Source organism: Podarcis gaigeae (assembly GCF_964106915.1).
Source record: "Podarcis gaigeae genome assembly, chromosome: 10".
Taxonomy (NCBI): Eukaryota; Metazoa; Chordata; class Lepidosauria; order Squamata; family Lacertidae; genus Podarcis; species Podarcis gaigeae.
In genome coordinates, this window is record NC_139686.1 from 58,619,104 (window position 1) to 58,645,219 (window position 26,116).

The window sequence follows — 26,116 nt, forward strand, 5'->3', positions numbered from 1 at the left end:
TTATGAGGTGAGGGAACAGCTGTGGGTAGCAGAGCCAGCCTCAAGTCCCTCTCAAGCAGCCATCCCCATAAAAAGAGACCTCTATATGGATCTACACAATAAACATGTCGGGCAGATATTTATCAACCATCTGCACAGCCTCTGCTTGCATTCAGTTTGGCGAGAAATGGAGGACAGGAGAGCCAAAACCTTTCTGACAGCATGCTCCTTATTCTGAATTACTGTGGCCGTGATGCCATTTCTTTCTGTATATATTTGAGTGGCTAGTCTATTCTTGGTCTTCTGAACAAGACGGTGACAAATAGTGGGTGCGATAGCACGATTTAAACTAGTTGGGTAAAGCCTGTGACTGAAAAAGTGGATTCTGTGGCCAAACACAAATTTGAAAATATATGGAAACTTTCCAGCCAGAATTCTAACATGAAATCAGTTAAGATAAAGACAGAGAGCCAGGGAGCTAGCTGAATCATGAACTGAAACATGGATAAAATGTGAAGAGAAGCGATCTGTCCCCCCCCCCCCCAGATTTAACAGGGTTAAATAATGGGTGTGTAGCATAACAGGGGAAGCTGTTTCTAAAAATGGCAGGGGAGAGAACAATGGTTTGGACCCCTCAAAGTCATTTCATTACCTGAAAGAGCGTTTCCATCCCCATCGTTCAGCCCAGACACTGAGGTCCAGCTCCAAGGGCCTTCTGGCAGTTCCCTCTCATTGCAAGAAGTGAGGTTACAGGGAACCAGACAGAGGGCCTTCTCAGTAGTGGCGCCTGCCCTGTGGAACGCCCTCCCATCAGATGTCAAGGAAATAAACAACTATCTGACTTTTGGAAGACATCTGAAGGCAGCCCTGTTTAGGGAAGTTTTTAATGTTTTGTGTTTTATTGTATTTTTAATATTTTGTTGGAAGCTGCCCAGAGTGGCTGGAGAAACCCAGTCAGATGGGCGTGGTATAAATATTATTATTATTATTATTATTATTATTATTATTAAATTAGTGCAAGGATTTCCATCTGTGCAACAGAACTTCTCCTCCCCTTCCCACATGCACACACCCCAAATTTCTTCCCAATGGTTGGGGGCGGGGAATCCAGATCAGATTGAGGAGGGGGCATGAGCGGTTTGTAGGAAGAAGAATGAAATAAAGTACTATTGCTCAGGGTGCAGAGACTTGTGCTGACGGGATGACTTCATTGGATGCCACCCAGTATTTTCATAATCCTCTAGGCTCCCACAGAAATATGCTTTTCATATCTCTTCTGCCATACCTTTGAAGGTTTTTCAAAATGCTAACTTTTTTTTTGCACCGTTGGTTTTGGATCGGATTCATGCAACGAGCAGATAACAAAAACAATAGGTAACAGAACAATGCAATATGATTAAGGGGACTGATCCACTTTGCTTGAATGGCAAATGCATCTTGGGTGCTGAAATGGTCTGGGATGACTTCACAGCTGAAAAGAGGCTCAGTGAAGTTTTGGCATGCATCAGAAATGAGAAGCACAGGATAAGCCCCAGCAGTCAGCAGGGAGAAGGTTGCTTCAGGCAGAAGAATTTAGGGGAACAGATAAAGGCAGAGATTGTTGTCTGAATGGAGGAGCTTCAGGCAGCAAAACGCCTTGGACTGCTGCTGTCGAAGCTTGATTTGGGGCAATTTCCCAAAGCAGAAAGCTGGTCAACACCACTGAATTTTAGGGTAGAGGGATGGAATCACTTTTGGTATGAAACCAAAGAGGCATCATAGTTTAGTATGAAGGCTTCCCCAATACTCCAATTCATGTCTTAACCCTATGTTTCTTCTGAAGAGATATATTCAATCTACTGTTGGGATCTTGATCAAAGTGAACTTGCAGGACCGTGCCTTCGATGAGTTTATTTATACTGAATGGTGGTTGGTGTTTCTTGTTTATGACCAACAATTTAGCAACTGGTGTTGATTTAGTTCAATCTTTCAAGTGCTGGGGTTGGAGAAGAACATAGCAGATTTATTTGCTTCACCTATGCATGGGCTATGGAGCTTTTTGTTAAGGTTGTGTGTGAGCAAGCTGCCTTTCTTCCTAACAAAAGCTTTTACTCTGACATTCTGTATATACATTTATTTGCCTTTGCCCTTTTCCATTATATCACTTCCAGATTCTATTATTTCCAAACTCTGCTCTAGTAAACATTGTTTTCATGTGCCTTATCATTTGTATTTTTCTTCAGTAAGGGACAAGGTACTAAAATAGTTTGATGTGTATGCATTTGTACAAAATTTGACAATACAGTAATCAAGAGTTTACATGTCTATCTTCATGTTTCAATAATTAATTCCTATTTTCCTAATTTTCACTGGTTGAGATATGCAGACCATTTGGCAGAAGAACTTCAATGAGCACAAAGCCTAGTGCCTGAAGCTCTAAAGACTTCTGCACTCTGAAAGAAAAGAACCTCATAAACATGAAGAAATCTGACGACGTTTCTTGCTACCGTCACCACGGCTAGTTGACAAAGAAAAATCACTTCCAATAAAGCTTCAGATCCATACTTTATGGAGTTTTGCAGGCTGCTGCAGTTGCTTCTGTATTATGACTCTCTAGCTTTGACCTAAAATTCTAAGTCAAAATGCCCAGGTGAAAACTTCAGAGGAAAACTGCCTGGCCTGTTTGTATAGTAAGGGAGCTGGTGGCGTGGTGAAGTAATGCCAGTACTAGGCGTAGGATATTTAAAATGCACTCAAACCAACAATGCATGTATGCTAGATAGACACATGATAGCAGATGAAGCGCAGAGTCCTGTGAGTTTCCTAGAGAGGACTCTGAGAGACATTCCCACTGTGCCCTGTCGGGGGGAAGGCATAGCCATACATATAATCTACACTTCTGGCCAGGGCGTTTCCTCTTTGCTCTCTGCACTTTCACCTCATCTCATCAATGTGAGAACATTTCCATTTTAAACTAGACCAATGATTCCCAACCTTTTTTGGGCCATGTCCCAACTAAGCATCTCTAAAACCCTGATTCCCCAAGCCCCATTACGTATAATTCTTATTACTCACAAAGTAAATTCCTATTCACGTGGAGGAAGCCTAAAAGGCCCCATATTGGGTACCACAGAACTAGACTAAAGTATGTCTTTGTAACTGGATTACCATGTTAAGCATGCCTGAACCAAGCTGCTGTATCTGTGGCTCTTCAACAGTATTCTAAGTGAGTAAATGTATTTATTTTTTTTTACCTTTTACAAGATTGTCTGTGTAATTTTTGTTTTATGGGGGGGGAGGGAGGAAATAACAGAAGAATACAGTCTGCCTTAAAGCATCCTGGATTACTTAAATTAAAAAGGCTAAAACTAGCCTATCAAAGCTTCCCCTTTAAGCTGCAAAGGGATGCACTCTGCTGAACTCACAGACGTGAGGAAGGAAGAATAATATCTACTAAATATATCCTCTCCTAGTATGTCTACATATGCTAGGAATGCAGTTGGCGCTGTTGTCTAAACCACTAAGTTGTTCTGTCCCTGCTCCTGCCAACCTAAGAGTTCAAAAGCACACCAGTGCAAGTAGATAAATAGGCACCGCTGCAGCAGGAAGGTAAATGCTGTTTCCCTGTGCTATTGTTTCCATCACAGTGTTCTGTTGCACCAGAAGCAGTTTAGTCATGCTGGACACATGACCCGGAAAGCTGTCTGTGGACAAACACTGGCTCCCTCGGCCTGAAAGCAAGATTAGCGCCGCAATCCCAAAGTCGCTTTTGACTGGACTTCACTGTCCAGGGGTCCTTTACCTTTTACCTTTTACATATCCTTACACTTGGGTGCAGGGACGCAGATGGTGCTGTAGATTAAACAACAGAGCCTAGGACTTGCCAATCAGAAGGTCGGCGGTTCAAATCCCCACGATGGGGTGAGCTCCCATTGCTTGGTCCCTGCTCCTGCCAACCTAGCAGTTCGAAAGCACGTCAAAGTGCAAGTAGATAAATAGGTACCACTCCAGTGGGAAGGTAAACAGCATTGCTCTGGTTCACCAGAAGTGGCTTAGTCATGCTGGTCACATGACCTGGAAGCTGTACGCCGGCTCCCTCAGCCAATAAAGCGAGATGAGCGCCGCAACCCCAGAGTCAGCCACGACTGGACCTAATGGTCAGGGGTTCCTTTACCTTTACACTAGGGTGCTATGGAGACATTCAGGATATCAGGTAGGCAGTGAAGGGTAGGCAGGGAGAAACAAACCAAGCTTGGATGAAGCAACCCATGGCTTGTTTGCTCATCTGTGATTTGTTCAGCAAACCATGGTTAAAACAATCCACGGCTAAGCGCTATGTGTGAAGCTGATTCCCAAATGCTGTGCTTGGACAGAGTTATTAGTTGGGTGTTTAAACACAGTGGAGCATTCAAAAACATTTCCCCTTACTGCTAACAGTGTGAACTGGTACAAACCCAGACTCTACTACATTTTGCCAAATATGATGATCACCCTTATAATAAATTTGGAGTACTATGTGGTCCAGAAAGCACACATATTTTTAAGATTACATTAAAGGTTCTTTATGTATACATGCACAGCTGAACAAGAAATGTTAATTCTATTCTTTATTCCCAATGCACATTATGAAACTAGTAGAAAAGTTGTAAATTATCCACTTGCCCCCATTTTAATGTGGAGCTATATAGATATATCACTGCGTCCAAACCATGAAAATGTTCAAATGTCTAAAAAGGTATTGATCTAAATTATTCCAGGCTCACATAAAATGAAGATAAGGAAAATCCTTTTTAAATGTATAAAGGTTAAGCATATAAAACATGTAAGATTATCTAGCTGGCTTTTAACATGCTTTGTAGGGGGGCAGATTACTCAAATAAAACAAAATTCATCCACTGTAGTTGCTGATCAAAGGATTTCTCCCCATTATTTTAGATCTAATAGTTCCAACAATGTCATTAGTCTGGCTGTCTTTTAAAAAAAATTCAAAGCTGCTTTTAATTTACTTTGCTATCATTTACACTGTGCATTGATATTTCATTTCATTAGCTTTTTGCACTGGCTTTTATTGAATTTCATACACAGCAACTGCCAAACCCAGGGGAGTTTGCCTTGGTGTCATAAGAAGTACTGAATACAGACATGCGCTCTGAAATTCACTGAGCAGCGCTGGTACGAGGAATAATTAAGTGAAAGCTTTGGACATACAAATATCCTGGTGGTACCATTTATGTAGAATTCATCTTGCTACCCTCTCTCATTTGCAAGGGAGGAATATAACAGAGCGACTACATCGAGAACACTTTCCTTTCTCACTCTCTCTTTGAACACATACATTTTCTGTTCAGCCTCAGCAAGATAAATGGAGGCTGCAGAAGCCTACGGGTTTTCTACCTCTGCGGGCACTCAAACTAATATGCGAGGGCAAAAACCTCACTGTGCTGCGAGCACAGGACCTGCCTGCCAATGTCCACAATACGCAGCTTTGCCCTCTCTATTCTTCTGACCTTTAAATGCTGAGCAGAAAGGTCTGAAGGGAGGCTCTAAGAGTGTGCATGGAATTCATGGACATAAGGTCTTAAGAACAGGCTCCTGGGACAGGTCAGTGGCCCATCTAGTCCAGCAAAGTCCACAACGGCCAACCAGATTGCCTGTGGGAAGATGGTAGGCAGGACCTGAGCACAAGAGCACTCTTTCCTTCTGCAGTTTCCAGCAACTGTTGGTTGGTTGAGTACTGCTTAGGCCCTTGGCATTGGGCTGTTTCTAGCACCCCAGTGCAGCTATCATGCTAACCTGAACAAAATCCAGACATGGGGGCGGGCTCCTTGAGACATGGCCCAAGCTCTTAGTGCTGAATTTCACCCATATTTTTTTTCATATTTCACCAACACAGTTGTCATGCACTTCCATATTCTGAACTTAAAAATGGAAAGCATAATGCTGGTGGTCAACAAAAGAGGTTCAAAGACTCTCTCAAGGCAAACCTAAAAAAATGTAGTATAATCACCGATAACTGGGAAATACTGGCCTGCAAGTGCTCCAATTGGAGAACAGCCTTTATTAAAGGCGTTATGGGTTTTGAAGACACTCGAACTCAGGATGAAAGGGAGCAGGGCTGCCTTAAGTACAGTGGTACCTCAGGTTACATACGTTTCAGGTTACATACGCTTCAGGTTACAGACTCCGCTAACCCAGAAATAGTACCACGGGTTAAGAACGTTGCTTCAGGATGAGAACAGAAATCGTACTCTGGCGGCGCGGCAACAGCAGGAGGCCCCATTAGCTAAAGTGGTGCTTTAGGTTAAGAACAGTTTCAGGTTAAGTACGGACCTCTGGAACGAATTAAGTACATAACCAGAGGTACCACTGTATGTGCGGTGCCAGAGTGCAAAGATCCACCTGGTGCCCCCAACCCCAGTTGCTCAGTCCCAAGCGTGCAGGAGGGCGGAACCAGCCAGTCGCCTCAGTGTCTCACTGGCTCGGTCGGCTCCGAACTTGTGGCACAGCAGAAGAGCCCACCATGGCACTCCGGCTGATGGGCGGGCTCTTCCCCAGACTCAACTCTCAGGCCCCGGACTCTCGCCCTGGCGCCCTTGAGAGCCTGGCACCCTGGTGCCCCGCACCCCTAGCACCTATGGGTAAGATGGCCCTGAAAGGGAGAAATGCGCCAAGAGGAAGGCACTTTTGGCAAAGCCTCACCATGATCAACTCCCACCTGGAATCCTATGTCCCCACTATCAAAGCACGTGTGGATCCAGAATTGGCCTCCACAGTCACTTACAGGCTCACTGTTAAAACCGTGTTTATGGAGGACAGTCTTACTCAGCTACCTGTGATCGCCAAAGAAGAAGTATTTCCATAAAGAGTAGGAAAGGGACTGCATTTGGAGACTATCTGCTCTCCATCTCTTACCACGAGTAATTGAACACCTTCCTGCTGTTCTTATAATACACATTCCACCCATTATAATGATGGCCATTGTGCTAGCATAGGAAAAAGGCCGTTGAAAATATACATGCTTGTTTTGCCGCCCAAGACCTGCTTTGATTCGGGAACACTCACTTCTGATTTTGCTCCACAATAGGAAAGGTAATTGCCGAGTCAAGTGTAGCCCTACCTGAAATTGTTAAGTTGCAGGAGTCTCTTATGTTACAGTACAGAGGGGAGGAAAACCACCATCGTGGCAGACCCCATCCAAGTGGCTGTTAATAATGTAATAATGCAAAGTGCTCACTTTAAAAGCTTTGTAGAATAATTGATTTTTGCATACTGTGTCTTAACTCATGTTAGCAAATTCCGACTGCAACCAGGCTTTTTACGTAAGTGCTTCACTGAGAACATATAACAATTTTATCAGAATACCCGCAGTTAGAGCAAATCATGCCAACTACAGCAGCCTGCTGAGATTAGACCTACCATAAGCATTCCCATTTAAGCCTCTTGCATCCTCCGAGTTTCCTTCTATGGATCTGGCAGGGAAGGCTGGGGCATTTGTGCAGCTATGGTGTAAACACGCAAGTAAAAAAAAATCTATTGAGAAGGAAAACAGGCAAGCATTTGTTCTTCGGTTGCTGCTGTTTCTCCCATCTTTCTTCTCTTCGCAGAATCTTGTTTGGCTCTAATATTGACAAATGGATGCTCTCTATCCAGGCTTCCTTGTCTAGGGGTTGTGGGGAGGGGGGCAGATGTGGGATATAAAGCTGTCAGTCAAGTCCAACATTCCGAGAGGACTAGCTGCCTCTATGTGGCAGGCAGTTTTGTCGGTTGGTTGGTCGGTTGCTGCAAGGAGTGTTAACTGGTAACTGCGCGGATGCAGTCTTCTCATGACTCACTACTATCTAGTACAGTCACACCTCGGGTTACAGACAATTCAGGTTTTTTTGGGTTACGGACCTGCCAAAACCCGGAAGTACCGGAATGGGTTACTTCTGGATTTAGCAGTCGTGCATGCGCAGAAGCACTAAATCACGCTTTGCGCATGTGCAGAAGCACCGAATCACAACTCGCACATGCACAGATGCGCCACTGTGGGTTGTGAACGCTGCGGGTTGCAAATGTGCATCCCACACGCAGTAGCGTAGCGTGGGTTATCAGCACCCGGGGCAAGGCAAGTAATTTGCGCCCCCTAACCCATGGATTTGCGCCCCCTAACCCGTGGATTTGCGCCCCCTAACCCGTGGATTTCCCTAACCCCCAGAAGTTGCGGCCGGTGCGGCCGGCCCCCCCTGCACCCCCACGCTACGCCACTGCCCACACGGATCGCGTTCGCAACCCGAGCGTCCACTGTATATAGTTTATCTGTTATGTAACCTAAGCCTGCCTTCAGGAACAACTGTGTAAACCTGAATGAATCTGATAGTAAAGTAGTTTATGTTAATACGATTCAGATTCATGTGTGTTTTCTTTAAGAGGGACAGAAGGGATTATCAACCAGGAAGGTATAATTATTGATAGGACTCAAATGAGTTGGCAACCCGCTTGTCACTGCATAAACTCAATCAGGGGATCGTTTAAACTCTGCTAAATTATATAAACGTTCCCACAGAGTCACAAGAAATTACACCTGTCGGTCTGTCTGTCTGTCTGTCCGTCCGTCCATATCTCTCTCTCTCTCTCTCTCTCTCTCTCTCTCTCTCTCTCCCAACATTGCAGGAAGCAGGAAGTGGGAAGGCCAATACAGTTCAATGACTAATAGTAGGGGGATATAATTACACAGCTTAGCTATCAACACACTACATACTCCACAGCAGGAAATCAATGCATGTTGCTTACAGCCTTGCATTATTTCTTCAGTCTGTCAACAGAATGATACAGAGTAGTAAGGCTTTGCCAAGCTGACTATACTGGGGTTGCCACATTTTGACCTTATGGACATCAGTACCCTTCGACACATCAGTGGTGCAAGGGGGCCTTATTCCAGCCTTACTCACGGCTGCTACCCAATCACACCATCACTTTAAAAAGGTATTATTTAAAATATTAATCCAGCAAAATCAATAAATATGTAAGCTACATAAATATAGGAAAATCCAGTCTTTGTAAGCTCTAATGTCATAGTCAATATGTAATAAACACTCACTGTTTTGAGGAAACAAAGTCTCTCCATACTATTTCCCCCTTTCTTCTATGGTCAGAGGTTTCCCCCCATCTGAGCAGTCTCCAGTGCCGTTTATTAGTGATGTTCTAATCACTGGTGTCACGAAATCTTAATTATTTCAACTGTTTAATATTTCAACTCTATCAATGAATAATGTATTGATTAATGATATACAGCATTACAGCATTTAATGCATCAGTCACAAGAAATCACTAAGGTGCTCTTTTTAAGGAATAGTTGATAATAATATGTAGTTATGTAATAATATGTAGTTAATAAAAGTATGAGCACGCTTTATCCCTATTAAGTTTTCTTAACTATATACAGGAGTAAACTATGCACAATCCATGACAATCATGAACGAAAACAACCCTGGGATACAACTTCTCATCATTAGACCTGGTTAGTCAGCTGCAGAAGACATCATCAGAAGTAACCTGCTAAAAAGCCTAAACAAGGGAATCAGAAACAAGGGATGAGATCCAAGGAATTCCATCTGTGTGTGCCACAGGTTCTCCCTGGTGCAATGGGATTGTCCCCTCTCCTTCTCCCCACTGTGGGCCTAAATTACATTTTATTATATGGTACAGTAATTGCATACCCTCCAACATTTCTCTGATGAAAACAGAGACACCCTACCATACCATCCAACACTTCTCTGATCAAAATAAAGGTAAAGGGACCCCTGACCTAATGGTCCAGTCATGGCCGACTCTGGGGTTGTGGTGCTCATCTCGCTTTATTGGCCGAGGGAGCCGGTGTACAGCTTCCTGGTCATGTGGCCGGCATGACTAAGCCGCTTCTGGCGAACCAGAGCAGCACATGGAAAGGCCATTTACCTTCCCGCCGGAGTGGTACCTATTTATCTACTTGCACTTTGACGTGCTTTCAAACTGCTAGGTTGACAGGAGCAGGGACCGAGCAATGGGAGCTCACCCTGTCACGGGGATTCGAACCGCCGACCTTCTGATCAGCAAATCCTAGGCTCTGTGGTTTAACCCACAGCACCACCCGCGTCTCTATGATCAAAATAGGGATGTCCTAAGAAGAAGCGGGACATTCCAAGATCAAATCAGAAACCAGTGTAAACTACTTTGTTTTCCCTTTCCCTCCAGTTCCACATACTACAAATTTCTGTCATGATCAGCCAAGTATATTTTAACAAACTATCATACCGAACAAAATAAATGGGGGGCAGGGGGCTTCTGGGATTCATAAGCAAACATGTAGCAAAACTACCTTCATGTAGCATGCAAATTCCAGCAATTTTTATTCTGCTGTTGCTGACCCTGACAGGCAGTTGGTTTTTTGCACACACTGAGAAGCAAATGCTAATGCAAACACCTGGGAAAGAACTTGTTTTCAGAAAGTAAATAATCTACCCTTCTTCCGCTAATAATGCAGAATGGTTTTCCTTGGCTGGGGAAATCCTAGAGGAGGGAAAGCCTGAGAGGAGAAGGAAATGAAAGGTAAGATCTTGAACTCTTGCTATTGCTGCCCTTGGGCAACATAGCAGTGGTGGTAGAATCACACACATAAAGAAGGTTGTTGTTTCTTTGCCTTATGCCATTATACTGAAGAAAGAAGCAGACATTCCTGTTTAGTGTAAACAAAAGTGGCTTGTGCCTAATTTAAGAGAAAGGTATTCAAGACTGACTGGGAAATACAAACAGGGTCTCAAGAGATCTAGGAAATAAAAGCAGGAGTTCGAGAGATCAAGGGTGAATACAGACAAGCATTTACCAACATACCATAATACCTCCAAATGTCCCTATTTTCCAGGGATAGCCTCGGGTTTACAGAAGCCATCCCGGTTTCTGATCTAATCCTGAAACGTCCCACTTTTCCTTAAGACATTCCCACTTTCATAGGAGAAATGTTGGCAGGTATGGAGTTATGTGACACCCCCCCCCGAGCCAAGGAAATAATAATAATAATAATAATAATAATAACAATAATAATAATAATAATATATTATTATTATTATTATTATTATTATTATTATTATTATTATTATTTATACCCCGCCCATCTAGCTGGGCCTCCCCAGCCACTCTGGCTGGCTTCCAACAAAATATTAAAATACAGTAATCCATCAAACATTAAAAGCTTCCCTAAACAGGGCTACCTTCAGATGTCTTCTAAAAGACTGGTACAGTGGTACCTTGGGTTACATACGCTTCAGGTTACAGATGCTTCAGGTTACAGACTCCACTAACCCAGAAATAGTACCTCAGGTTAAGAACTTTGCTTCAGGATGAGAACAGAAATCGCACGGCGGCAGCGCAGTGGCAATGTGAGACCCCATTAGCTAAAGTGGTGGTTCAGGTTAAGAACAGTTTCAGGTTAAGAATGGAGCCCCAGAACGAATTAAGTTCTTAACCCGAGGTACCACTGTGGTTGTTGTTCTCTTTGACATCTGGTGGGAGGGCGTTCCACAGGGTGGGTGCCACTACTGAGAAGGCCCTCTGCCTGGTTCCCTATAATTTGGGAACCGCCAGAAGCCCCTCGGCGCTGGACCTCAGTATCTGGGCTGAATGATGGGGGTGGAGACTCTCCTTCAGTGGACCAAGGCCTTTTAGGTCTTTAAAGGTCAGCACCAACAAATTTGAATTGTGCTCGGAAATGTACATATATAGATAAGTAATTATACAGCCTTTAGAAGACATCTGAAGGCAGCCCTGTTTAAGGAAGTGTCCCCCCCCCCATTTTTAATGTTTTATCATGTTTTTAGATATGTTAGAAGCCACCCAGAGTGGCTGAGGCAAACCTAGTCAGATGGACAGGGTATGTTGTTGTTGCTGTTGTTGTTGAATAGGACGTTCCTAATTTCATCGGAGAAATGTTGGAGGTTATGCATAATGTGTGTGTAAACCTCTTGGTAAACTGATCATTCCCCTTGTCCCATTGCTTTATGATGAGGATGTTAACTAAACTTTGTATTTTGCCTGAAATGCAAGGAAACAGGGAAGTGACAAGGTTCTTCTTAACACTTGGCAAAGCAATGTCGGTCCAGGCCATACTGGTAGCAGCCCCATGTGAGTGCCTTTGGAATCACAATACTTATGGCTGAGCTTTTAGGCAGCATACAGGTTGAGGTACTATGTGGGAAAACTTGCACATCTGAATGCGCGACCCAAAAGGTTTTGTTTTCTGCAAACATCACATGGTGGGGCATATAGGAGTGGGAGGGGAGGGGAGGGGGTCAGCAGAAAATTGACATAGGGTGAGAATCTGCATCAGGGCCCCATGAATGCTTTCCCTCAAATGTAAAGGATTTGGCATTGGGCACCATTAACATATAATAAAATTGAATTTATGCCTAAGTATTGTTGGTCCCTGGAAGCTCAAATATCCTGACCTATTGCACTACTCAGGGACCGGTTCAATTGGAAGACACTTGGCCATGGAGAAAACAGTCAATCCCCAGACTCTCATTGCATTGCTTTGACTGTTAAAAAGAATTACAACCAATCTTTCTGCATGCACTGGCCTCAAATGATCTCACTTCTCTGTGACTTTGCCCCAGTCCTATTGCAACACACACGCACGCACACACACACACACACACACCCTACATATGGGTTGAGAACCTATTTAGTGGAACAGTTTAAAAAGTGTCAGTGCCCAAAGACAGCTGATAGGCTCAGTCCAGAGGATCTGGTCTAAGGTTAATAGGACAGTTGTTGCTGTTTTTCTCTGCAGAGCTACATGCAGCTTAGTGATTCGAGCATTTCATTCTGTGCTATTTAGGCCTGACTTCTTGGTTTTTCTTTTACATTGCCCCCAGTGACTGTGTTTACCGAAAATGTGCATGATGGGTTTTTTTAAAAATAAAAATAAGAGAGTCAACCTATATCCATGTAAAAGAAATGATAAGAAGCAGTTTTCCATTCCCAAGTTCACACCTAAGAGCCCTAACACATGGATAACAAAGCTGCTTTTCCCAAAATTATATCTTGCCTTTCCTTTCTTCTGTTGAAAATGTGCAAGCTAAAACTGCTCCATTTTCATTCCCATTTTGTGGTTTCCATTCATTTGTACTGAAGCTGTTTTACCCCAGCCACCCCTCTTCAATCATCCCCTTTCTCTCCTTTTGCACAGTTAGCAAGTTGCTTGAAATGTGCACAAAATCCTCGGAGAGCGAAAACCTTCACTGCATAATTTAAGAGCAGAGCTCATTACCCCTCTCCTTCGTTTGGAGTGCTTGGAAATTCTTATGCACCTCGAGGCTAAGGTGGGAGCTTCCAAATCATGATGCCTAACAGCCTTGCATACGATACACAACTCCTACAATGCACGTGCTCCTGGAGAGAAACGCCTTGATGCCAACGCTCTGGGAGTTAACGCTAAAAACAATAATCTAGCAAACAAGAGTTCTGCATTTGTGAAGAATCCAGGCCGACTAAACTTGAAATAGTCACTGCTCCTGTCAGCAGGCAAAAGGTTCGAGACCCTATTTGCCATTTAATATTTTCATAGCCCACAGCAAATTGGAGATTTATGTGGTCAATGTGTGTCAGATTCCATGGCCGCCGTCCCATGTGCCTTATTAAGATGGTCAGATCTACCACAAACAGAGAAATGAACTCTAGCCCCATAACAGGAAGGAGCCTGGGAAAAAAAATCTAAACCTCTGACACCGTAATAAAATGTAACAAGGAGGTTACAGAACACTCACTATCGCCAATTAATTCTCCACTGCCAATGCCTTCTGTGGGTCATCTGTACAAGCATGGCCTCATGAGCAACTGAGGACACTTCGTGTTCATTAAAATTGTGACATGAATGCTAAAAGATCAACACACGCAATCTTTTAGCATGTGGATTTTGAGCCTCTTCGCTTTCTTTCAGCTATATGAACAATCCTCTACTCCAACTTTTTAAATCCATTACAGATCCCAGAACACACAAACAGGACCTCATTCAATGGCTTTGATCAATGGTGGCTAAATTTATTTATGCTAAATTGTCTGGTTTCTGTGCATTTTGCTGGTCTGGTCATGCAAAGGAAAATGAGAGGATTTGATATAAGCTGGGTTTGTTGGGGGAGGAGGGAGGAGGGGTTGTTGTTCCAGGTGTAGCCTTATTGGAGTTCACCGATTGGGTCTGCGTTGCTCCAGGACAGGAGGAAGGAAGTCAAATGACACTGAGGTTGATTCCAAGAAAGAGTTTATTCTGCTCTCCGGATAGCAGAAGGCACTTGCGTGATCAAGTCCACAGCAAGTCCAAAGAAATGAGAAGTTTCATGCAGTATATATATCCTCCAGACACCCTCTCCCCCTTCCCCAGCCACGTCAGCTTGTACACGCAGGTTGACATCACATATGTTCCTGCTCCGGCACTCTTAACCATAAAAGCGATTTCCTTCCTGCACTCCTGACCATAAAAGGATCTTCCTCTTCCTACTCTTATCTTGGAGGAAGAGGTCATCATCTCCAGGAACACGCTTCTGGCATTTTTCCCGGACTTTGGTCTGTGCGTCTTTTGTGGTCAGCACATAAGATAAGGCACTGACGTGTCTGCTCTGTTCCCCTAGACCAGCCAGGGTCATCCCTTGCCGTGAGTGATAAGGGAGAGAGTTTGTTTATACAGCTGTGTCCTTGTTATGCATTTGCTCAACAGCTCAAGTTTTATGCATTTTAGAGTGCTTTCTTGGAGAAAGAAAAGGGGGGGGGTTAAGTTGAGTTTTAAACTGACTGTACAGAGACCCATTCCTTCACAGGTGTTAAAACTACAAAACAACAATAACCAATTGAAACTATGGGCTTGCCCACATTTGAGCATTATTTAGCTTTTGATCCACTTGATTCCCCTATGCGCATTAAGTATAAATGGCCTTTAAATAGAGTATTTCCATGGTCTCCCTTTTGCTTACAAAATGAATTCCAGGTTCCTCCAAAATTCTCAAGTCCATGTTACTCATCTTGAGATCTCCCCTTGAATTCTCTTAAGGGTATTACCATGGTGATCCGGAAGAAAAATGAAATCAGACAGAATGAGATAGAGGAGACAAGATGCAATGGAGGATGGGTCTCGTTTGCCTTTCACGGTGGTGAAGAAATGGTGTATCGCAGTGGCTAAGAGACTGAGCTATGAACTGGGAAGACACTGGCTTGAATCTTACTTCTGCCACAAACTTACTTAAAGACCAATTGTCTTTCACTCTCATTCCCCCCACCCTTGCTATGTACAATATGGAGGATAATGGAGGATAATGACATTGATTTGCAGGGTGTTGAAAGCACCTAGTGTAGTGGAGTCTCAGCAATAGCCTACCAGAATCAGCATTGTTGCCACTACTGGGAAGGGAAGTGGCAATGTGGTGGTAAGTGCACAGGCAGAGGTGCTCCTGCCTGTGTATCCATCCAGCCCCCTGTCACCATGAAACCACAGTCCTTTCCTGGAAGCAAGTCTCATATCACTTTGGTCACATCCACACCATGGATTTTCTTCCACTAAGTTTTGTTCAAAGGAGACTCATTGAAAATAATGGATCTAAGTTAGTCATGTCCAGTAATGTCAATGGGTCCACTCTGCATATGGCTAACACTGGATACAACTCCATGCATTTAACGGGCATGGCTGTCATGGAATTCTACTCAATATTGATCCAGAGTAGATTCCAATGTATAGTTAGCAGAGTAACAACTTAAACCTGTTGCAGGATTCCCAAACAATAGACCAGAGGCAATTGTATTTCATCCAGCAGAGCTTTACTGCTACTGAAAGCAAATGAGCACAATGGTCACAAATCCAATACGTTCAGGATTGGCACTGGCCATAAGAAATCCAGTTGCAGCAGATTTAACTTAAACTTGCAATAGCTTATAATAAGTCCAAACCATAACATTATATACAGAACGCCACACTAGACGGGAGATAGAAAGAGAAAGTGAAGCCCAGGCTCCTTCTCGCCATACTTTTAAAGTCAGCATGACCTTGACAGAAAAAGATAACAGAACCAGTTTAAGCCAGCTGTATGAAGCTTCTTTGAAGGAATGACCCAAACGTCATGAACCTTCTGCTTGTTTCTTTCACACAGAGAAGCTTCCAGAAGCTTCCAGAACCCCTTTGAATTAATTAGACTAGGAAATATCTCTACACATCAGATCAATACTTTCTGTACTAAGAAATGCAAACTGACAATGGCTTCCCACAAAAAATCCTAGAGGCTGTTTTTTACCCCTCAGTGAGTTACAATTCCTAGCACCCTTGCTAAACTACAATTCTCATGGTTCTTTAGAGGGCACCATGTGTTTTAAGTGTATAGCTGTGCTGGTGACACTTAAGAAAGTTCTTCAACATCCTCTCAGTCTTTCTGGTTTATCCACACACACACCTCCTTCATATGACTCAGAGCTTAAACTTTTATATCAAATTTGTTGACTGGAAATGTACAGAATGCTTCAATATTGAAGTTTCTCTTTTAGCAGCATCCTTGATTTTGTCTGCATAGAAAAAAAAGGAAAGGGAAAAGAAAAGAAAAGGATTCCTTTGGGGTGTTTTTTCAAGATCAATCAACATTAGGCACTTACAGCGCTGAGAAGGCTAGGAGAGTTAGTTATTTAAAAAAATCTGTGTAATTGACTGGCATCTTACAGCATCAAGTACAAAAAAGTGCTGCTTTAAAACCACACCAGGCATCTATTTTAGCCCTGGATTTAGTCAATCTCGGTTGGCAGCAGGTCTCACATCAAAGTTTCAGAGAGCACTTCATGGCGTCTTGAAGGGCTCTAACATAGTTCAGCTAACAGAGATGTAGAAGGTGGAGTAAATATAGGATGGAGTTATATAGTGTGGATCAGGGATGAGGAACCTGTAGCATCCCCCATCCCAATATATTGTTGGACAGCCAACTATCAGCAGCCCCATCCAGTCCTCAGGGATGATTTGCCCCTGTTTATTTAAACACTATCTATGATTGAATGCGGGTGGTGCTGTGGGTTAAACCACAGAGCCTAGGGCTTGCCGATCAGAAGGTCGGCGGTTCAAATCCCCGCAAGGGGTGAGCTCCCATTGCTCGGTCCCTGCTCCTGCCAACCTAGCAGTTCGAAAGCACGTCAAAGTGCAAGTAGATAAATAGGTACTGCTCTGGCGGGAAGGTAAATGGCGTTTCCGTGCACTGCTCTGGTTTGCCAGAAGCGGCCTAGTCATGCTGGCCACATGACCCGGAAGCTGTGCGCCGGCTCCCTTGGCCAATAAAGCGAGATGAGTGCTGCAACCCCAGAGTCGTCCACGACTGGACCTAATGGTCAAGGGTCCCTTTACCTTTACCTTATGACTGAATTCCATACAGCAAAACCTTTCCATGTCCCTGTAATAGCCCTGCGGTCTACAGTCCAATTATAACAGCGCAAGCAATATTAATTTCAAGAGGAATGACACACATAACCGGGTGCAGAGGTGCAGCTGAACACCTTGATCCAAGCATCTGTTGTCAGTGAGACATTCAAAGCTGTTATGCTAACATCCGTTTGGCTGACTGCTGTGTTGCAGCTGCAGCAACCTCCTCCTCTCTGCTTGAGGAATGAAGCACCCCACAACTGCTTGCCCAGTACACTGGGGGGTGGTAGCCTTTGTTTCCTAGCAGAATAGGAAAATGTGGCATCAGCTGGCGCCCAGCAATGGCATTCATAAATTTGTCCTATTCCTGCATTAATCTGCAAAATAAAAATAAAAAGTCTGAAGGAACCAAAAAAACGTATTTTTCTTTATTAGATCCCACTTCTCTTCTAAGGAGCTCAAGGTGGCAGACATGATTCTACTCCCCCCCCCCCAGTTTTTATCCTCACAACAACCGTGTGAGTTAGCTTAGGTTGCAGTTCTCAACCTGTGGGTCCCCAGATGTTGTTGGACTACAACTTCCATCATCCCTGAGATCTGGCCTTGCTAGCTAGGGGTGATGGGAGTTGTAGTACGACAACATCTGGGGACCCACAGGTTGAGAAAGGCTGGCTTAGACCATGGCTGAAAAAGTTTGCTGACCCCTGCCTTCGACTGAGAAACTGTATTTTAAGACACATTTAACAAATGTATTTCTAGACTTAAAAGACACATTTTGTTGTTCTTTTTTATGCTGAGAACTGCATAGCAAATTTCAGAAAAATACAAAGCCTGAAAGGTAAATATGTTCCGATCCGCTGATCGGTCTAATAGGTTTGGGATCAAAGCAGTTCATATTAGAAGCCCTTGAAGCCACTCCACAGCAATGACTGTGTCCCCTATGTTAAAGGGAGAAGGCAGCATTCGAAATTCGCCAGGCAGTAGGCGTATTTTGCACCTGGCTATCAGCCACTTGCAACCAAGTGAAGATGCCTGGGCGTCTCCCATCACCTGAAGGTGCCTGCCCGAGGAGCCCCAGATCTTGCCTGTTTTCTTTCACACACTAGCAACACATCCTGTAGAATTCTATCTGTGATATTTTATCTGCACAATCTGGATGAATTTCAGGAACCAGAAAACCGTATTGAAAAACGCAACTTTTGAGCTATCTGGCCCTAAAAATGGCAACTAGACATTCCATTTGGGCAACTGAGTTTATTAACACTGGGAGAAGGGGGTCACCCAAGAAGTCAAAAGGGCATAGTCTTGACTGCAGAAAGTCCCAGGTTCTGCAATGGATTACATGGGATGTAATCCATTGGAGCAGTCAAATACAACATTCCTCATTTTCCTAGAGTGGGCACAGGCAGGGGGATGTTACTCCCATCAGTATATCTTCCTGTTCCACTGGTATGGAGCATCCTCCCCCTGCATGTGACCAGGGAGATGGGCATGACCCTGGCTGACTCCATAAAGGAGCCGAGTCACGCAGCCATCTTCTCTCTTGATGCCATGCAGCTCTCCTGCTGCCATTTTGTTCTCTTGATGCAGTTCTCTGAATGTATTTTCCTGTCTGCTGGCTCTCAGCCAGCAGCACAGAGGCTTCAATTCTTACAAAGGATGTAAGCTACACATTTTTCTCTGTATCTGTAACTACAGTGGTACCTCAGGTTACAGACACTTCAGCTTATGGACTCTGCTAACCCAGAAATAGTACCTCGGGTTAAGAACTTTTCTTCAGGATGAGAACAGAAATCACGCAGTGGCAGCGTGGCAGCACCAGGAGGCCCTATTAGCTAAAGTGGTGCTTCAGGTTAAGAACATTTCCAGGTTAAGAATGGACCTCCAGAACGAATTAAGTTCTTAACCCGATAAAGCCTGCCTTCAGGGATCATACTATTAACTGAATGTGAGTAAACTTCTTGTCACTTTTAAGAAAAGACTCTTGTGTCTTTATTCATTTTAAGAGGGATAAAAGGGGACACCAGGAATAATCCAGTCTGATCAAGCCAGACTGGATTGCTTAACTAAAGAGATTCAAACGAATCTGCAAACTAGCTTTCTGCTGTATTGAAGGGAATCTGCTCTGCTACATGACTCAATAGTGTGAGTGAAGGAAAGATAATATTTAATCAGTATATCCTGTCCTACCATCCTTAACATTCCCACAATGCCTGGCAGGGCTAGGAAAGACTCCCTGTCTGAACTCCTGAAGTGACACTGCCAGTCAGATAAGCCAATAGGACAGCTTCCTATGTTCCTAAATCGCTTCTCTTGCCTGTTTGGTACCATTCCTATCACTGCTACTGCATGAAGCTGCTGCATGCTATAACTGTGCAAATTCCTTCTGCCAAGAGCAGTTAGGCAAGTGGTTGTAGCATAGCAACTTTCAGTTTGCTACAGGCACATGTACGTTAAAAAGCCATCTGAAGCCCATCGTTCTCAGTGCTTTGAGCCTCAGGTTGAGATGATAGTCTCAACCCTCGCTTATCTTCTTCGACGTGGAAAACTTAACAGGTGAGTACTTTGCATCCCATCTTCAGCAGGCCTGAAAATATTGTTTTGTGAATCTGAGCACATATCTCAGTCAAGGTTGTAAGAGTTTACATTTCTCCAAAGTGAACTTTGCCGTATTATACTGATGTACTGACGTGATTCCCACCCTGGGACTACTCTGCTGGTTGCAAACATGGAATCCAAATTATTTACACAGCATAAACATCCAAAAGTTTCTTAGGGAGAACAAGAGTGCATGCAGAAACAGGCTACTCTGGGTGCTCTATAATCCCCTGAGTCCCAACAATTCCTTCATTTTGCTTAAGTAAGCAGTTTCTTTGTGATCCAAAACGCTGACTAAATTCTCTAATCAGCTTTTGTTCAGAAACTATTTATTTCCATCTGCATTACAAATGCTGGATTTTAAGCAACCTATCAACAGTGCATAATCCAGCAAGTGATCTTGTCAGTGTGCCTTTTTCCCTCTCTAGATGCAGCTCTTGCATTCTGCACTTCTGAAAGGGAGAAATAATAGGATTAGAGAAACACTGAGGACAGGAGCGATGTCAAACAAAAGAAAAACATGCTGCCATTCTAAAGCATTCTCATGGCACATTGGGAATTGTAATCCATTCATTTGCGCTAAAGACTTGTGTGTGCTCATTATGCAAGGGACATAAACGCCTGGCATATTTTGATACTGTTGTGTCGCCTACTGGGACCCATAATTAAAACACATTCCAGGAAATGCAATTTTAAGACATCTAGTGACTGAAAGTATGGGCCGCTTCGCCAATATGCCATTGTCTGAGTATTTCAGAGTGCAGAAAAGCCAGCTGACAGCTAGTCTTTATAGGGTTAGGGTTAACAAACAACAGAATATGGGAATGGAAGATCTATGTCAGATGCCTGGAGCAACATTTCAGGTGGTTTTTCACATCTCAGATGGGCTGCGGAAACTCAGCTCTTGTTTTCTCATCCTCTGTGTGCCCCTTCACTGCTGTAACTGGTGGGGCTCATGATTCTGCTGTTCAGCTTAGGTCTACCTAGGGCCCAGGATGGGCAAGGAAAACTAAATCTGTAGTCAGAGGAAGCATACCACTATAAGATTGTTAAGGATAATGGTTTAATTTCATGAAATGGGAATGTTGCTTATGTTGAATGTATTTTTAGCAAGGGTTTTTTCCTTTGGCAGTAGCTCTCTCATGTGATTGGCTGAGTGTGAGTCACATGAGAGAGGCATTCCATTCTCTTGTGACTGTTATTCAAGCAACTGTCATTTTTAACTGTTTTCTGTTCTTCTCTCTGTTGAGAGAGGTTTCTTTGGGTGCTGCTGGGGACAGTGTGTGTCAGTGTGGTCTGTCTGGGGTGAAGCAGACAGGGAAAGATCCCTAAATGTTGATAGGGAGGAGCCTGTGCTCGCTAAATGGGACAAAGTGAATTAGTATGAGATTAGGACAAAAAACCCCTTCATGGATCACTGCCTTGCCGTGGCGAAGGGGCTTGAAGAACTCAGAGAAGCTGGTCTGAAGCTCAACATCAAAAAAACGATGATCATGGCCACTGGTCCCATCACCTCCTGGCAAATAGAAGGGGAAGAAATGGAGGCAGTGAGAGATTTTACTTTCTTGGGCTCCATGATCACTGCAGATGGTGACAGCAGCCATGAAATCAAAAGACGCCTGCTTCTTGGGAGAAGGGCAATGACAGGCCTAGACAGCATCTTGAGAAGTAGAGACGTCACCTTGCCAACAAAGGTCCGTATAGTTAAAGCCATGGTTTTCCCAGTAGTGATGTATGGAAGTGAGAGCTGGACCATAAAGAAGGCTGATCGCCGAAGAATTGATGCTTTTGAATTATGGTGTTGGAGAAAACTCTTGAGAGTCCCATGGACTGCAAGAAGATCAAACGCATCCATTCTTAAGGAAATCAGCCCTGAGTGCTCACTGGAAGGACAGATCGTGAAGCTGAGGCTCCAATACTTTGGGCACCTCATGAGAAGAGAAGACTCCCTGGAAAAGACCCTGATGCTGGGAAAGATGGAGGGCACAAGGAGAAGGAGACGATAGAGGACAAGATGGTTGGATAGTGTTTTCGATGTTACCAGTATGAGTTTGACCAAACTGCGGGAGGTAATGGAGGACAGAGGTGCCTGGCGTGCTCTGGTCCATGGGGTCACGAAGAGTCGGACACGAATAAACGACTAAACAACAACAAGGACAAAACAACTATATCAATACAAGGTGTTGCATTTTACATTGAAATATGGGACAATCCTGTGTTATGCAGGGAAAACGGCAACCCTAGCACTGGTTGAAACCTCAGCACTCTTTATCACTGAGGCTGATTTTTGTTTTGGAATTTCCTATTACCGGAGTTAAGCCCATGCACAATGGCAACGAATAGCTTGCATCACACAGTAATAATTTCAAGGACACATTCTCGATATAAATAACTCACTTTCAACCTTAATAAGCCTTCTAAAAATTATTTCAGTAAATTCCTTATATAGATGTCATCTTGGATTATGATGTTATATACTAGTGGGTTTTACCTCTTCTCTTTGTTCCACGCAGATAAGCACCATTGTTTTCTTTTGAAAACACTGCTCTTGGCCTTGCCACAGTTTCGCTTACAAGAGTAAATATGCATGTCCTTAAAATATAAGGCTGTCCTTCAACCTCTTTTCTTAACTACAGAAAGCTGTCTCAATTTGAGAAGAATGTTAATATAGGAAGGGGCGAAAAATGTTCTTGACCCTTATGAAAAATTGTTTTCTAATTCAAGTCCGTTACAAGCCAAAAGCAAGGCTAAGATAAACCACTCACGTTTTCGCTCTTTCCTTAGAAATGTGGAGCACTGATAGAGGATTAAAAAGACAGCCAAACTACTCAATATCTACTTTGCTTTCATCTTTACAAGCAAGCACTTGAAAGTGTTTAGCAACAATACCCAAAGCGGAAAAAGGAAGAGGTGATCGCTCACAATAAAAATGCAGCGTATTGACAAAAAATACTTTATAAAACGTAAATGAGTTTGTGTCACTGAGGACTAACACCATTCTCCTGAGCTTTCTTAAATGAGAAACTTTCAGACCTACCGTATATCTTGTCTGCGATCCTAATGAGAAGTTGTGTGATATCACAATATTGTACCTAGGTTTGGGGGTTAGGAGATTAATTTTACTGGGTATCACAGTCCCAATAGATAGAATAAATACCTTGCAAGGACCCTAAGGAACTGAATATCTTACTAATACATTAGCATGTCGTTATCAAGGATAAACTGAGTCACATCATCATTGACCATGGGTTGTATCCAGCCTCATACAACCAACATGCTTAACTCTAATTACATGAAGGGGTTAAGGCTATAGAGCAAGCTGTCCCATCAGGCTTAGTTAGGTCACATCTCTCAGCTTGGGAGGAAGAGCTACTAAACTCTTTGTTATCCCTCTTTCCACCATTTTTTCCACTATGCGAACCAACAAGTACGAATGTCTAAGCTGAATGATTCAAACTTAGACCACATAGTTTTAGAAAGCCATATTTGTGTTTCTATACAAATAATTCAGAAATATTTGCCACTTTTTGTAACCTAAGTTTAACTGCCTGTCTTTTCTTGCTGCTGTGTCAGAAAGTGCATGAATCTGATCTTTGAAGAGTTTGTAAATAAATGATTTTTAATTTACCAAACATGTGGACAATTTCTACGCTAAGGGGAAGTGGATAGCATTGGGATAGACTTAGAAGAGGATACAGTGGTACCTCGGGTTACATACGCTTCAGGTTACATATGCTTCAGGTTACAGACTCTGCCAACCCAGAAATATTACCTTGGGTTAAGAACTTTGCTTCAGGATGAGAACAGAAATCATGCTCCGGCGGTGCAGCAGCAGCAGGAGGCCCCATTAGCTAAAGTGGTGCTTCAGGTTAAGAACAGTTTCAAGTTAAGAACAGACCTCCAGAATGAATTAACCAGAGGTACCACTGTATTCTAAAGCTCTAGCAACCTAAATTTCCATGCTTGACTTTTCTACATGTTTTGTGATTTTAAATCTCTGCTGGGGTTGTCTCACCAAAGAGTACTTGCCCCAAACCTGAATCTATGCAGACAGGGAATTCTCCTTTTATTCTTTAAACAAAATCCAACATTATTACTTTCTTTCTTCAACAAATTAACTGGTTTAGTAGATTAGGGGAACAACTGATGTAATAATGTATCTGGATTGCATTATAATAAAGCTTCAGAAAATCAAATGAGAAAAATATACCACACAGTGTTGTCAGTATGGTGTATTGGTTAGTGTCAAACTAGGACCTTGGAGACTGCCTCTCAGCCTAACCTACATTACAGAGTTGTGGTGAGGATTAAATGAGGAGGGAAGAACCATGCATGGCATCTTGAACTCCTTGGACAAAAGGTAGGCTATAAATGCAAAAAATAAAATAAATAAAATAAATTTTAAAAATGTGCGTAGTGCTCATTTGGTTGAAAAATTAAAATTTATAAATAGATGCTCCAGAGTAAGGTGAAGGTAAAGGGACCCCTGACCATTAGGTCCAGTGGTGGATGACTCTGGGGTTGTGGCACTCATCTCACTTTACTGGCCAAGGGAGCTCTGGGTCATGTGGCTAGCATGACTAAGCCACTTCTGGCGAACCAGAGAAGTGCACAGAAATGTGTTTACCTTCCCGCCGGAGTGGTACCTATTTATCTACTTGCACTTTAATGTGCTTTCGAACTGCTAGGATGGCAGGAGCAGGGACCAAGCAACGGGAGCTCACCCTGTCACAGGGATTCAAACCGCCGACCTTCTGATCGGCAAGCCCTAGGCTCTGTGGTTTAACCCACAACGCCACCCGTGTCCCTTGTGCTCCTGAGTACACTTCACCAACCGGGTGCCTTCTGATGTTTTGGACGACAACTCCAATCATCCCAAGTCAGCATGGCTAATGGCCAGAGATTGTCATTCAAGACATCTGGAGGCACTAGGTAGGTGAATATCAGTATTGGGTCTGGTGTCAATCAGTTATCTTTACTAATGAATTGGCTGAAGGAGTCAGCAGTACACTAATCAAATTCACAAATGATACAAAATGAAAAAGGGCTGTAGAGACTTCAGGAGTTGGATACATCCCCAACTTAATATCAAACTCTATATTAAATGAAGCATGAATTAATTCCCATAATTTTTTAGAAAACCCAGCTTATGTTATGCTGTGCCATTAAAGTCTTACACAGTTTGAGACTGCATTAACAGAAGCTTCGTTTCCAAAACCTGGGAGCAAATATTACAGTTTTATTGACCAATAGCTGAACCTCACCTGAAGCATTTGGATCAATTCTGGGCACCACAGCATATCAAAGAGTTGGAAAAGATTCAGAGAAAAGAGGAAAAAAAGGATCAAGAAAATGAAAAATACTTGGAAATAATTTGTTGGAGGTATTCCAAAATGAGAAGAAAAGCAATTCTATCTTAGATATTCTATCTTAGAGCAAAGAACTGGGATAGGTATGCCAACTTTCATGAGTCAACAATACTTTTCAGAAAGTTCATTGTGGAAGGCAAAGCTGCCAAATGTGTTTCTCAAGCATTCCAATAGGATCTTAGTGGCAACAAAGGAAGTCCCGTATTTTTCGCTCCATAAGACGCACTTTTTCCCTCCTAAAATCTAAGGGGAAATGTCTGTGCATCTTATGGAGCAAATGTGTGGTCCCTGGGGCTGGGGGGGGACCCGGGCTTCCCCTGCCAGCCCCGACCTGTTCTTTGGGGCTGGTGGTGGGGGAAAGCGCTTCTGGGGTAGCCTGGGAAGCCTCCGCAGGGCAGCGGGGAGCCTTCATCCTGATGCCCTGGGGAGGCTTCGCGTGGCTATCCCTGGCTTGTGCGGGAGGTGGGGGAAGGGACAGAGCGAGGCTCTCTCACTTCCCCCACCTCCCGCAAAAGCCCCCAAGAGCCGCATATTTTTTTTCTTGAATTCCCCCGTCCCCCCCAAAAAAAGTAGGTGCGCCTTATGGTCAGGTGCGCCTTATGGAGCGAAAAATACGGTAAGTGCATATACATGAACATACCGCCATTTACATTATAGTGTAAAATGTAGGGTTGTATATGCCTCTTCCCCTTGAATCCAGTTTGGAGCCTGATTCAACCCAGGATAACCCTGACCTAAGCTGGCCTGATCTAGGGACTGACCCAAAATGTGGCTTTAAATCCAAATTGAACATGTGCTCTATGACAAG

General features: G+C 43.4%; 1 protein-coding gene and 1 long non-coding RNA gene across 5 annotated transcripts in view; one reads left to right on the forward strand and one right to left on the reverse strand.

Annotated features, from left to right (window-relative positions):
* Positions 1–26,116, reverse strand: part of GRM8 (glutamate metabotropic receptor 8) — a 552,158-nt gene that overhangs the window by 299,184 nt on the left and 226,858 nt on the right. The window lies entirely within an intron of this gene.
* Positions 21,151–23,571, forward strand: LOC310825704. Its single transcript, XR_014555463.1, has 2 exons — positions 21,151–21,320; positions 22,724–23,571. It is a non-coding gene; the product is annotated as an uncharacterized lncRNA (long non-coding RNA).